Source organism: Pleurodeles waltl, chromosome 3_1 (assembly GCF_031143425.1).
Source record: "Pleurodeles waltl isolate 20211129_DDA chromosome 3_1, aPleWal1.hap1.20221129, whole genome shotgun sequence".
Lineage (NCBI taxonomy): Eukaryota > Metazoa > Chordata > Amphibia > Caudata > Salamandridae > Pleurodeles > Pleurodeles waltl.
In genome coordinates this window covers 1,804,461,649-1,804,477,692 of record NC_090440.1, presented here as the reverse complement: position 1 = coordinate 1,804,477,692, position 16,044 = coordinate 1,804,461,649, and positions in this window count along the sequence as shown.

Here is a 16,044-nt window from a genome sequence, read left to right as displayed (position 1 = left end):
TGATATAATGTTAATGCTGTCGTCCTGGGGATGCTGGTATATAAGGATGCAATGCTCAGTGTATTAAAGAGGTATGCCAGCTTGTCTTATTCGCATTGCCTCTACCAAATTAACTTTATAAGGGCTGTCCCTAACATAGGTTTCTTGAATTGGGATGAAATCCTTGGTAAAGATATTAATATATACACCAACAGATTCTAAAATAGAGCCACAACCTAACAGAATAGGTCTATCAGGAGGACGGGAGAGGTCTTTGTGAATCTTGGGTAAGGTGCATAACCCTGGAACATGTGGATTTTCTGCATTAAGGAAGTCAAATTATTTTTCTGATAAAAAGCCTTGTTCCTTGCCATCTGTGGTGACCCTTACTATTTCCTTTCAAATCTTCTTCAAAGTGTTAGCAACCAACCCTGTGTAGTGTTTAGTGTCTGTAATGTGTCTTCTCACTTCAGCATAATGATCAGTAAAGTCCTGAAGGATAATGCCACCCCCTTCATCTGCTAGTTTGATTATAATGGATTGATCATTCTTTAGTGAAAGGAGGGCCTTTCTTTCCATGAGGGAAACATTGAAAGATACAAGGGTTCTAGTGCTTCTCATAGCGTCTATACCCTTGAGGACCAATTTCTCAAATGTGAAAAGTTCAGACGGCTTAAGAGCATTAGAGGGGTAAAAAGTGAAGTGGGTCTTAATCCTGTGGCAGACTCAGTAGTTGTAATTGTAATTGTATTTATATAGGACTTACTATGCCTACCAGGCATTGAAGCACTTTTTGGCGAGTAGCACACTACTCAGGAACCTAACAGGATTAGTGTTGGATTAGTATAGGGAAATATGAGCCAATTTGAGTGGTGGACATGGGTCTGTTATGTGGATTGAATGGAGTAACAGAGGGATAGAAAAGGGAAGAATACAGAAGTGTTAATTGAGAGATCATAGTAGTAAGATGAGGTTTAGGATGAGTAAAGGAGGGATGGAAGAGGGTTGAGTCTGTAGAAAGGGACCAGGGAGATCATAGTAGTAATGCTTAGGAATGAGTAAAAGGAAAGATGCATGAGGAAACATTAATAGGATTGCTTGGAAGGTCATAGAAGTAAACTGATGTTTGGGGTGACCCAGGAGGGGTACAGGGAGGACGACTCTAGGAAGAGTTATTTTGGAGTACATAGTAGTATAATAAGGTTTGGGATGATTCAGAGAGTGAGATAGAGGACAGATTGATAGAGGTATAGGGTGAGACAGAGTTGTGCATTAGAGAGTGATTGTGTTACCTTATTTGTTTCTTGTACAGTAGTACTAAGGTAATAAATATATAGATACACTGTTACATAAGAAGGATAATATATGTGGAAGTATGATACTATATTGATATTCAAAGTTGTATCATATAAACACATACTTTCAAGTGCCTTAATATTTGAAGTTAACTTATTTTTGTACTTTTTAAACCTTTATTGTATTCTTTTCCTCAATATTTCAATAATGAAATGCTTGTAAAAAAATAGTTAAGAATATATTTGCCTATTGTGATAGATAAACAAAACAGAGACTCATAAGTATCTAATCAGACAACATATAGAAACTATGCAATGACCTATGAACATGTTAAACGTAGAATAATAAACTTCTATGGCGGTCATTCTGACCTTGGCGGACGGCGGAGGCCGTCCGCCAAGGTACCGCCGTCAGAACACCGCACCGCGGTCAAAAGACCGCGGCGGTGATTCTGAGATTTGCCCTGGGCTGGCGGGCGGCCGCCAAAAGACCGCCCGCCAGCCCAGGGCAAATCAACCTTCCCACTAGGATGCCGGCTCAGAATTGAGCCGGCGGAGTGGGAAGGTGCGACGGGTGCAGTTGCACCCGTCGCGTATTTCAGGGTCTGCTAGGCAGACACTGAAATACTTTGTGGGGCCCTCTTACGGGGGCCCCTGCCGTGCCCATGCCAGTGGCATGGGCACGGCAGGGGCCCCCAGGGGCCCCGCGGCACCCCCTACCGCCATCCTGTTCCTGGCGGGAGAACCGCCAGGAACAGGATGGCGGTAGGGGGTTTCAGAATCCCCATGGCGGCGGAGCGCGCTCCGCCGCCATGGAGGATTCTGACGGGCAGCGGAAAGTCGGTGGTACACCGCTGGCTTTCCGCTTCTGCCCGCGGCTGTAGCGCCGCGGTCAGAATGCCCGGCGGAGCACCGCCGGCCTGTTGGCGGTGCTACCGCCAACCTCCGCCATGGCGGTAATTACCGCCGGGGTCAGAATGACCCCCTATGTGTATATATATATATATATATATATATATATATATATATATATATATAACCTTAGGTAATATATACATTTGGTAAGCAGGCCTTAGGAGTATGTGTATGTTGTAGGGGAAAAAGCACAGTTAATACACATATTTATACAAAGAAATTCATATATCTAGATATATACATATAATTAAATTATAAATCTTTACCTACACATGGATTTGCAGTACATTAATGTCTGAGTATGGTTGTTATGTAGGAAACAGCCAAATCCTCTGTAGTCTTCTGAATATAAGATAGTTATCTGTGGATCTTATATTTGGTGGTAATGAATTCCATAGTTTGGCCCCTTGAACAGAGAAAGATGTACCGCCTATTGTCTTTATTTTTGTATGATGGGGTTTTGGGGCAAGGTGCCAATCTTGAGCCGAGGTTCCTTTGTTGAATGTATTTGGTGACTTTCTTTTTGATGAAAATCGGTCATGTACCATTTATTTCTTTGTGGGCGATACAAAGCTGCCTGAAGATGGATCTTCTACCAACCGGTAACCCTTGTAGAGCTCTTGAGGATGTGAGATTTGGGTTTATGGCTTTACATGTAGGAGTAGTCTGGCAGCAGAGTTCTGAATCTGTTGTAGACTTTTCATAGTAGATAGAGATTATCCATGATAGGGGCCATTGGCATGATCTAGTTTAGACAGTACAAGAGAGATAGTAGACTGGACTTTGTGTGGAAATCCCAGGTAGGGGAAGATGTGTCACAGAGTTTTAATGGTGATGAAGCTTGATTTTGCTAATGTGTCCTCTTGGGCAGTCACTTCCTTACATACTTTAGAAGGTGGTCCCAGAAACATTAGGTGAGGCACAGTGGATTATAATTTTTCTAATTACCACATTTGAGTATATTTGTTTTGGAAGAATTCAGTTTGCGATGGCTCCCTGTCATCCACTGCTCAACAGCTCAGAGGCAACTGAAAATGTGTTAGTTTCCAATGTCTTCGGGGCATTCAAGTATAATGAGTATTTGTGTGTCATTTGCATAGTTGTAGCATGTGAGCTTAAATTAATTGATCATTACTGGTTATGACTTTATGTAGATGTTGAAAAGCATGGATAAGATAATTGAGCCTTCAGGGACCCTTGCTTTTGTGAAGTAGGGGTTGGATGAGTAAGGGGGAGTATGGATGACCGTTGTTCCACTTTGAAGGTAGGATGTGGCCAGTCAAGAGCAATCACTGCTATGTCGGCTTTGGAGAGTCTTTGTATTAGGGTGTCATGGTTAACTGTGTCATGGTTAACTGTGTCAAAGGCAGATGAAAAGTCCAAGAGAAGTATTGCAGCAAATCCCTTGTGGTCTACTGTGTTTTTAAGGTAATCCCAGATGGTGATGAGGGTAGATTATGAGCCTCTTCCAGAGCCAAACCCAGTTTGGCAGTTTGAAAGTAAAGACTTATATTCAATGAACTGTGACATCTGGTCAAATTCTGCTCTTTCTGTCAGTTTGCCCAGGAAAGGCCCATTCGTAATTGGTCTGAAGTTGTTGGAGTCATGTGGGTCCAGGTTTGTTTTCTTTAGTAATGGGTGTATGTGTTCCTTTTTAAGGTCTTCTGGAAATATTCCAGTAGTTAAAGATGTATTAATGATTCTTCTTACTGGTGTGGCAGCAGAGATAAATCAAAGAATGTTCTTGAAAATGTGTCGTGGACAAGAGTCAGAAGGGCAGCCAGAGAGCCTGCTTGCTTTGAACAGATCCATACATTCAGTTTGAGATATTTGTTTGAAGGGATGCAGCGGCTGGGTTGGCTTACTCTTCAAGAGGTTTTTGGAAACAGGTTGGTGCTGGTGGTTTACCTGTGTTTTAAATAGGCATCCAATGTGTCTGTTTGGTTGGGTAATGAGTTGCTAGTTTGTCCATGCATTTAGGTTTATGAAATTTAGGGGCATATTTATACTCCGTTTGCGCCGAATTAGCGTCGTTTTTGTCGACGCAAATTCGGCTCAAAACTAACGCCATATTTATACTTTGGCGTTAGACGCGTCTAGCGCCAAAGTATGAGGAAAGAGCATAATTTTTTTTGCGTGAACGCCTTCCTTGCGTTAATGAGATGCAAGGTAGGCGTTCCCGTCCAAAAAAATGACTGCGACACAAATGCGTTGTATTTATACTCCCGGGCAAAAATCACGCCCGGGAGTAGGCGGGGCAAAAAACCCCGCATTTGCGCCTCTTTTTAACACCTGGGTCAGGGCAGGCGTTAAGGGACCTGTGTGCTCAAAATGAGCCCACAGCTGCCCTCCCATGCCCCCAGGGACCACCCCTGCCACCCTTGCCCACCCCAGGAGGACACCCACGGATGGAGGGACCCATCCCAGGGACATTCAGGTAAGTTCAGGTAAGTATACATTTTTATTTTTTTTATATTTTTTTTTGGCATAGGGGGGCCTGATTTGTGCCCCCCTACATGCCTCAATGCCCAATGACCATGCCCAGGGGACATAAGTCCCCTGGGCCTGGCCATTGGGCAAGGGGGCATGACTCCTGTCTTTACTAAGACAGGAGTCATGTAAATGGTGTCTGGGCGTCGTTAAAAATGGCGCAAATCGGGTGGAGGCGATTTTTTAGCGTCAACCTGACTTGCACCATTTTTAAGACTCCCTAACGCCATTTTCCCCAACGCCGGCGCTGCCTGGTCTACGTGTTTTTTTTCCACGCACACCAGGCAGCGCCGGTCTGCTAGCGCCGGCTAACGCCATTCAATAAATACGGCTCCCGCATGGCGCTTCAGAATGGCGTTAGCCGGCGCTAAACTTTTTGACGCTAAACTGCGTTAGCGCAGTTTAGCGTCAAAAAGTATAAATACGGGCCTTAGTGAGATTTTTCCACAATTTTTTATTTGAGGATTTATCATTTTGAAATCTGTCTAAATAGTTCCTTTATTTTAGTTTTTTGAGTGTTGATTTGTGTATTCTGTTAAGTTCGTACAGGTGAAGTTTCTCTAGATTGCCGGTTGGTTTGAGCCAGATTCATTGCAGCCTTCTGATTTATTGTTTTATCTTTTTTGTTCTGTATTTGTCAGAGGTGCTTGTTTCTTTTTGTCCTGTATTGTTGTTCTTTTTGGTATTAGGATATTGAAAGCTTCCCATAGACTCTCATAAAGTTGTTGAACTGAATTTATTGTGTCTAGATCTGTGTTGGCTGTCAGTTGTGTTTCTAAGTATTCAAGTATTCAAAATTGAGTTTGATTGATGGTTGATACGTGGATTCATGTAAGATGGATTAAGTTATGTTGATTTGTGAGGTTTGATGTTGAAAAATGACCAAATGGTGGTCTGACCATGTGACTGATGTGATGATATGAAAGGCAACTAGTTCTGGATTTGCAAAAATAATTTCTAGGATGTGTCCAGCGATGTGTGTGGGATTGTGTACGATCTGATATAGATTCAGTGTGGCTAGTCCAGTGATGACAGTTTTTGGATGGGACCTATTGGGTTTGTCAAGCCAGGTGTGGGTGATGGTCTGTGAAGGAGGAGGAATTTACAAGTGGAAGTTGGGTGTAGGGTTGCAACTGGTGATGAAGGTGTAACAACCTTTTGGGAAATGTCCGTTTTGCTGAGAGTTATTGTTTGCTTTAATATAAAAGCTAGTCCTCCTCCTCTTTTTCCAATATGGTTTTGTGTGATAGTTTGATAGCCTGGAGGAATGTTTTCATGCAACACTGGAGGCATGGCATCTCCCAGCCATGATTCAGTTATGAAGAGTAAGTCAGGTTGTGTGTCAGTGATCAGGTCCAAGATGTGGTACTTTCCTTTAGAGAGTGATCGGCCGTTTATTAGTAGGCAGTTTAGGAGTGGTGTTTTGGTGGTGGTGTGACTTTGTTTTGTAGAAAAGTGAGCAGTGTGTTTTTATTTGTAGCAGGTTTGTTATTAGTGCTGGTAGTAACTGTCTGTGGGTCACAATAGTGTTGTTTTTCCATATTGTGTTCCTGGTCCAGCGGGCTTAGAAAGCCTTTTGTTGGGTCTGTGTCTATTGGTGGGGGAAATGGTGGCTGAGAGTGAGATGGTGAGTTGTGTTGTTTTTGGAGAGTCGCCTTGTTGTGTGATGGAGATTGGTATGCAAAGTTGTAAATAGTTACATGTTGTGTATTTTGTTTGCCTCTGTTTAGGGTGGAAGGAGTATACGTTAGGGGTGGTGGTGGAGAATGTGGGTCATATTCTAAGGCTCTAAACTGTGCAATGGATGAGAGGCAGGTGAATGAGAGTTGTTGGATGCCCATTTTCCTTAAACTAATTGTCCTAAGCCACCCGGCCATTGACATAGAATACTTACTTCCCCCATACTGTCTATATGCAGAATGCTAGGCCCTGCCCACTGCTTATTGACTGGAGGATTGTTTTCATTCCCCATTGGTGTCTTAGGGGTGAACGCTTCCATGTCAACCCTTCAACACTGGTCTGACGCTGACTGTCATCTGGCAGCAGGGAAAGCTCATCCTTACGGTCTGTAATTATGGATTGCCTAAGTCCCACATACTTGGGATCTTCACGCTCCTTTGGAAGTTGCCTGAACACTGGGCAATTGTAGCACTTTGCCCCTTTGTTAGTGCAGCCCCCATTTCGATGCTGCACCAGTATAATATGATTCACAGAGGCAGTTTTTGTGGTCTTCCAGTTAATTCCTTATGAGGATAAGTTTTTGTGAATTATTATTCTCATTTTCAACAAGGTTCTTTTCATTGAAGTATGGTACTTATTTTCTTATTCCTTGTGTTTTATTCAGTGACCCATTGGATTTCCCCATAGAAGTAAAATGTGCACTGGCACTTTCACTTTGTGGTGTGCACATAACTTTTTGGTGATTCTGGCCTTCCAGGTAACATGTCAAAAATATATATTCAATTGACGGGCATTATTTGTCTTAGCAAACCCTGTATTGACTATGGCCCTCATACCTACCCTGGTGGTCCGAAGACCGCCAGGGTAGCAGTGGCAGTCTCACTGCCGACGGGCCGGCGGTGAAGACCGCCACATTATGAGTGTGGCGGTTTGGCCTCTGCCAAACCGCCACATCCCTGCTGGTACCACCAGGGCAGTAGGACAGCCGAGCCGGAGATCAGAATCTCCGACCCGGGGGTCCACTGAAGGCCACCGGCGGTATCACGAGTCTCCTTTCTACTATGGTTTCCCCGGAGGTAGCACTGTCACGAAAAGCCTAGCGGAAAGGCTATGCGTGACAGGAAATTTCTTTCCTGTCACCGGCAGACAACTATCCCAACCCCAACGGCAATAACAATACCCCCAACCCCCATTCCATAACAGCACCCCTCTCCCCCCACCCCTCTTCCATAACAGCACCTCCCCACTCCCCTTCCATGACAGCACCCCCTCCCCACCCCTCTCTTCCATGACAGCATCCCCTACACCCGACCCCACCCTCCCCGCATATACGGACACACACCCACATGCACCCCGCATACACTCATTTACCAACACTTACATACACTCATCCACCAACACTCACATACACGCATTCACGTGCACCAACAGGCATTCATTCACACAAACATTCCAACACACACTCACTTCAACAATCATACGTGCATTCAAACACCCATACACACACACATGCACACACACATGCACATAAGCATTCAAACATGCATTCAAACCCCCATACACACGCATTCAAACACACATTCAAACATGCATTCAAACACACCCACACATTCATTCAAACATGCATTCAAACACCCATACACACACACATATACACAAACGCATACACACTTACATTCACACTCGCAGATAACACCCACTCACACATGCACACAACACCCCGCACCCACCCGCGTTGAACGAACGACTTACCATGCCCAGCAAGCAGGTCGTCGCCATGGAACGGGATCAGGCGCTTCCACCACTGGCAGTGCCCCGCCATCAGAATACCACGACACCATATTACTTCTCATAATATGGTGGGCGGAGTCCTTTTGGCATGGCAGTGAAGGCGATGGAACCGCCTCGGCGCCTCCAACCTCCAGCATGACTACTATAGGATTTCTGCCCAAATTGTCAAGGAAATCCTTCAGTACTCATAATAGGGTGGTTGGAAGACCGCCCGCACTGGCGGTCTTCTGGCGCCTGCAGCTTTGATGGTCTTTGGAAAAGACCGCCAAAGTCAGAATGAGGGCCTAAGTGTTTTCTCTAACCCTTAGGTGCCCTATGTTGTCTTGTTCCAGATGACTACCCATATTTTATAAGGGGTTGAAACAGCATTGACATATAAAACAGAGCAGTCCATTGGCCTCTTTAACTTATACAAGGGTCCACTGCAATTATCTACGGTCTTTTCTCTGTGGTCGGTTTTGGTGTCTTGGAAACAGATGTGTTTGTTTTTTCAGTCTCCAGAAAGCAAAAATAATGTGACATTACATGTGAATATCTAGAGCTTCTCAAAACTCACAAGTGTGATTTACATTTCACCCAAAACTTGTTATATGTTGAATGTTATTTTCTAAATCCTTGTTTATGCTATGACAATGAACAATGTTGAGTTGTCATTCCTAGATGGTATAATCAGAGCAGAAACAGGAAAACACATAACCAAAATATGCACGTAACCTTCTAACAAATAAAGTCTCCTCCACTTTGAGAGCACACGTCACCACACTTTAAAGAAAAACCTTCTGATGGGCCACATTGTTTGCATAAGAGGGAATTGCTCCAGCAAACAAAATAAAAGGACAGAGGCAAAAAACTCATGGCCAAACTCATTGACCAACAATATCTAAAAGCTTGATTGACAAAGGCAATAAGAGGGCCAGAAAAAATAATAGAAATACTTTACTAGAGGACTAGCAAAGAGAAGTAAAGAAGGCCAGTACATACTGTAATGTCTCCAATCAGGTTGAAATAATAGTTATGAAACACAGGTGACTATTTACTTACAACCAAGTAACCTTTGAGAAACCTTTATTTTCATTTAAAAGAAACACTGGCTTGAGGGACCTTGGAGTGCACAAAAGACTCAATCTAACTGCTCCTCTTGATCAAAGAACCCTATACGGCCTCCCTAGAGTCACTAGACATGTCCTGTGTGGACAATGCTCATTATGTCCATTGTCCCCACATAGTAGAACTCTAAACATCAGGTTGAACAACCTTGGCACAGAGAAATCAAACTATTTGTAAATCAAACAACCCAGTGTACATGGGCCAGATTTATATCCTGGTGGAGTGGGTTACTCCATCACAAGCGTAACGGATATTCCATCTGCCATATAATGATCCCACTATATTCTGTGGGGATCCAAATACGGTGGCTGGAAAATATCCATCACATTTGTGATGGAGTATTCCTTCCGCCAGGATCTAAATGAGGCCCTAAGTGTCTGTGTAAATTGTTATAAATTGTGATACCATTCAGAACAGTTAGGACTAGGATCAATCAGTATCAATGTAAGAGCCAAAGTCAGTGCAATTCAACCAAGTTGACAATGTAGTTCCTTATGAAATGACACTCTGAGAAGGATCTACACTGGGTGGTTACAGAAAAAATAAATATAAGCACAAGCATGACACAAACAATCCTGGATTGAGAACAAAAATAGGTCTATAGTTTGCATGCTTTCTGTCTGGACTGAATGACGAAATCTCATGGAACCCACTTAATTCTGTGAAATGGTTTGCAAATGCACTTACATTACTAAGCGTATTCATCGACTTCATTCACAAAAGTGAATATACACTTTTGTGTAAGTTTACTACTTTTTTGTATTCATAAAGTATGTGCAAAATTTTACAACTCTGCACTTTCTATATTTATATGAGTGGATTTCTCCACACTGACTGCAGAGTCTCCAGGGGCAGAGCACTCTGCACACAAGTATAGTGAGTGCAGATTTGTAAAATTCTGCATGTAGTTTGTGGATACCAAAAAGTAGTAAACTTACACATAAGTGTAATTTTACCTTTGTGAATCAGGCCCGTGGTATAAAATATCCTCTGTTCCTGCTTACCCCTGATTTTTTCTGAGTACCCTTCAAAAATAAACTGTGATCTATGAGTGATGATGAATTGGGTAGAGTTCACTGCATCAGGTACTATATTAGTAAGCTTGGGAACGGTTTATATGTCTTAATGACCCTATCATTCACCACCTGGTCCTGCAGACCTAGTAATTTCTCAGACCAATGTACCTAAATCAGAACAGGACTTTGTCATATATATTGTCACATTTTCCTCAATGAAACAATACATGATGAGGTGCTTTAAATGCCTGAATGTAAGTGCAGGCAAACAATTTTGTTTCCCAAAGACCCAACTCCAACCTTGAAAATACTTGAATTAAGCATCATTTCCCAGGACTGTGTTGCCACAGGGAAAGAACACCTTGTTCCCAACTAGCCCGCACCAAGCTACAAACTCCCTTTTCCATGCCATGAAGGCTATCTGCACAGGAGGATGCAATTATGTCATCCAGGCTGTACATCGCTGACCAATTTCAACCCATGCTGCCCAACTTCTTACACAGGGTCTCAAAATGGAAATATACAAGGAATCACAAGAGGAAAGAGGTGTTAATAGGCTCCAAAGGTGGCGTAGCATCCATGATGATGCAAGTTAATGTTGGCTTAGGAAAGGAACTGTAAGTTTAAAAGTGCATTTTAATGGGAAGTATCCTATAAAAACTGCTTTTGCGTATGTTTCCTTCCCATGGGACCTGAGCCAAATTTAGCAACAAATGACCATTGTGTACTTTGCATTAGTGTGTGATTATAAGGATATGCCCCTCCTCCTTCCGTGTCACAAATAATGTTCTGTAAATAGGGTGAGAGTTCACATGTGCTGTGGACACCTGATCATGAAATGCAGTGCTTTGTTTGCGGTGCACTGCCACAGCATGTCCTCACTTCATGTGGCTTCACATAAAACTTTAGAAGTCTTAACTTTGTTCTGGCTGATACTTTTCTGATTTGTATAGGATTAAGGAAAAGACATCACAGTACCTTAGCAAGTAGACCCTACATATGCATGTTATACATTATGCATTGTTTGCACCAACACTATTAGACAGGTTGACAAACTAGCGTTGAGATTATAGGGCACAGCTTCCACAGCACTCTTAGGAGTCCTAATGAAAGTCCCAGACCCGACTGGCCTTTGGAAATGGGGTGAAACATGTCAACTAAAGAAAGAGGCTATGTGGTCCTTATATCCCTCAAATAATCCCTCATATCCAATTTTATTTACACCTGACCAGCCACAATTAAAGGGAAATCTGGGTTGTTCAAAGTATGTTTAACTCCAATAAGACTCTGGCATAGTAATATATCCCTGTGCTCTATGGTTGAGTTCATCCTGGTTTTAGAGACCAGGATGAGATCCAATGTTGAAGCATACCACACAACTTGTGGGTGAGGTTCTAACAGAACAAAACCTTAGGATTTCCTGATGCGAAGCATATATATTTTTTTAATCTTGTGTATCAGATACCCTTGCTTCTTGTAGTGTGCACCTGGTGGTCATGACTCCAATATAAAATTGGCCTTCTTCAGTCGGTGTTGAATCACTAATTGCTGTATGTGATTACCATGTATTCCTTTTTATTCTGGAATTTAAAAATGGCTGCAGTCTTCCAATACATGGAAGATACCTCAATTGTTTGTGCTCCATTCCTGGTTTGATTATGGCAGATTAGCACCTCCATTGTCCATTGGCATCATTGATATATGTCCGACATACAAAGTTTGTAAACTTTTTGTTTGCAAATGGCCAAATTTCCTATTGAGACACTTCTCAAAATAATATGTAAACTGTGAATTCAACATCATGCTTTTTGCACTCATATTTGGCAGAATGAAGCACCAGTGCCACTAAAACAATGATATTAGTATACATACAAAAGCCCTACAATTCAGATCCTCAATCAAAGGCATGAGTAGATCCAGAGAGCCCTGCACATAACACGTTCATACAAATGTAGTCCCCAAGTACACATGAGACAAGTACAGATCTATGAAATGGTAGATGAGGGGATTGTAAGGAGGTATAGACTGGACATGCTGCACAATGATAATAACAGCTTTTCCCAAACAAGGTGTGGTTGTGAGTGTGATTTGAATAAGTGCTTAACTAAATCAGAGCCTTTGAAAAATGAAATGAAAAATTGAAGTATCGGAAGCATCATATTTCATGTCATGCTGCAGATTTTATAAGTAACATGTGGATGCAACATCAAGAACTGATGGCTGAATATATTTATACCAAGCAATAGCACCACTGATGGCCCAACAACATGTCAATCACAACCTTTGTATGAGTATTTTGGGTTTTGTGAAAAATGTCCCAACAAAAGATGGTCATATTATTGATAGGGTAGTGAAAATGGAAATGGACAAAGGGTTAACAGACACTGTCAATCAAATTATAGAGCAGTTATGTTTCCGATCATCAGTTGAAATGATTTACTACCAGCTCCTTTAGTACAGATTGTAAATTCTTGTTAGACCTGTCAGCCTTAGGGTGGTCTCCCCCTGAACATTTGCCTACTTGCCTAATATTTTTGCTGATTCTTTTTTTTGGCTTTCGGACTCTGAGCACCTAACCACTTCTGACCAGTGCTAAAGTGCATGTGCTTCTTCTCTAAACATTGTAGTATTGATGTATACAGAATTGGCATATTTAATTTGCTTATGATTCCCTTGTAAAGTCGTATCCCATATGCACAGGGCATGTAAATTAAATGCTGCTAGTGGGAATGTAGCATTGCTTGTGGCACCCACACAAGAAGCCCTTTAAACATGTCTCAGGTCTGCCACTGCAGACTGTGTGGGTGCAGGTTTACTGCCAGTTCAATTTTTCATTTAAAACCCTTTAAAAAGCCTAAAACATCCCTTTTATATCACATAAGTCACCCCCAAGGTAGTCACTATGTAGCCCGTGGGGGGTGGTGCTTTGTAGGTAAAAGGTATAGAACGTACTTTTAAGTTTTGCATGACCTAGTACTGAAAAACACCTAAACTCATATTTCACTTCTGTCAGGTTAACATTTGGGAACTCCTTATTACACTTTTTAGCTGTAATTTCTGATTGGGAAAGAGTAGCTAGTCATGTTGTATATCATTGGAATGATAATGATAAATACTTTTTACTGCTAAAGTTGGATTTTACCCTACTGTTTAAGAAATGCCACTTATAGAAAGTGGACATTTCTCTGCTCTTCCAGCTCTGTGTGCCTGCAGCCTGTCTCCAATGCTTCTCTGGTTTGGGTGAAAGCAGCACTTTCTGCATTCCCTCTAGATAGCCACAAACACAGGAGTGTTACGTGTGTCTTAACACTACTTTGCATTCTTATGGTTGGAGGGATGGAGGTGCTGACACTTGCACCTGAATAGGCAGTGCCTGTTTCCACACATATGGCTGATTAACCCCTACTGATAGTGTGGAGCCAGCCTTCTTTTGAAGTCCCCTTCGCTTCAAAGGCACACTGGGTATAAATACATTTGCCTCTGGCCCCACCAACTCAGAACTGCTGTGCTTCATCAAGGACTGTTACTCTGCTGGACTGCAAGGACAGCTTTTCTGCTGTGCTATCCTGCTTCCTGCTGCTCTCTCACCCTGCAGAGGGAGAACTGTGCTCTGCTGTAAACCCCACATGATCTACAAGGGCTTGTTAGCTTGCCTCCTGTTGCTTGAGACTCAGGTATATCAAAGTCTCTACCCCCGCTGCTATGCCTGGTTTACTGGGAGCGTACCCAGATACTTGCACCAGAAAAATTGGGGATCAACTCTGTTGCTGGAGTAGACCCGGTGCTTCACTCTTGGAAACAATGCATTGCCTTGAGAGCCTGATGATCAGAACCACTATTTGCTGTTGGAGAAACTTGGAAAGATTGGTGCATCCCATTGACTGTGGAGAGAAACCCGGCACATTGCATATCAGAACAAAAGCATCTCGGCTCTGGACTTTGTCTTCGGAACCGACGCATCAGCACCACTGCGTGAAGAAAATTGGTGCATCACCTCAATTGCGAGCCCGACATCGATTCTTTGCTACACACATGCTCATCTGCACCCTGCATCTCACTGTTGCAATGAGGATCAAGGTACCTGTGTGGTCTTGTCCCTGGCCTGCGCACCATCACGGTCAGCCTAAACTGTTGACATTTCCCAGTCCAGCGCAACCTTATAACGCCCTTTGGCTAAATTCTAGAAGTCCTTTTCTTCTTTAAAAGCTCATAACTCGACTTGTACTTATTGGATTTTTGTTGTTTTGATGTTGCTTTATTGATAGAATTATTGTCTATTTTTCTAACAGGGTGTTGACTCTTTCTGTAGTGTTTTTCTTGTATTAATGTGTGTTGTGTTGCAAAAATACTTTACGCATTGCCACTTTAGAACAGCCTGACTGCTCTGTGCCAAACTACCAGAGAGATCAGAGGTTATCTAAAGTGTGTATCATGTTACCCTGACTACAATTCTGATTCCTGCTTGTACAGAATGCATACTCTGACAACCAGAAACCCAATTTCTGACGGTTCTCTTCATACAAATCTTTCACATGCAAATCTGCATCAGTATCTCCTCAATGACTATGTCTAATGGCAAATACATTGTTCTTTGCAATCCGATGTCATCTAGGATGCAGCACTGTGCCACAATTTTTGAAGAATTTCTGAGAGGTACAATTGAGCGCACCACAATTCTTTTTCAAGCACCCGATGCATGCCAAGGGTAGTCCAAATGCTAGCTCAAGTGGGCTCACAATAAATGCTTAGCTATACCTCACTCTCTACCCCGTGTTCTTCATTAAAAGTAACAACCAAGATCTGCATGCACAGACAAGCAGCACCAAAAAGTGATATTGTTGTCATGTCAGCTCCGATTCTGACACCAATGTATTTATTTATTAAAGTCAAGCGTGCCTAATGTTTGTCCAGGGCAGCTCAATCCATGCCAAATTTCCTGTTGCCCACTAAATTTGTTAAAGTAAGTGACCCTCAATTTTAGTCCATCAAAATCTTGCAGGGAGCCAGGCTCAAAGTTTGGCAACCCTGGAATAGGTTATGAGAAGAGTTACCAACGCTATTGTGATTATGAAGAGTTTCCTCTTTCATCAGAAGATCTGACTACCCCATTAAAGGTCTCATTACAACAATTCATTGTATTATGTATTTTACATCAAGCATAAAGCGCATAATTGTTTCTCCAAGTAATTTCGGGTGTGGTGTGGATTCTTCAGCGGCAGCCACAGCAAATATCGAGGGGAGGGGCAGGGTTGACAATGGGAGGGGGACAAGTAATAAAATAAAATGTTTTAAAAGAACTACCATTTCCGCCTTCACCCACATTTTCTGCCGCCTCGGTCATCATTCATTTCCTGTTCTGGTGTCCCAGCTTCTGGTGTCCCAATCATTGACTGGGACACCAGACGAGGCTCTCCAGCAATCCTGGTACTGTTTTCATGCTAAAGCTGGCATGAAAGCAGTGCCAGGATTGGTCTGAGCAGCTCGGACTGTCGCTCTGAGACAACTCTGGGGCCTGCACAATGTCTCCAACCTGGCTGTGTGCACAGCCTGGCTGGAGAAACCTAAGACGGCCGTCCAAGCACACATTGTCACTTAGTGCACTCTCTCCTCATCCTCTCTCCCACCTCCCTAGACTTCCCTTCACATGCTGGCTGAGCCATCAGCAGAAAAATAAAACAATATTGTTTTATTTTTCTGATGCTGGCTCTTAGCCAGGAGGACAAGTGCCCTGTGATGTTTGCGCGTCAAGAGAACAGCGCGTGCGATCTCCG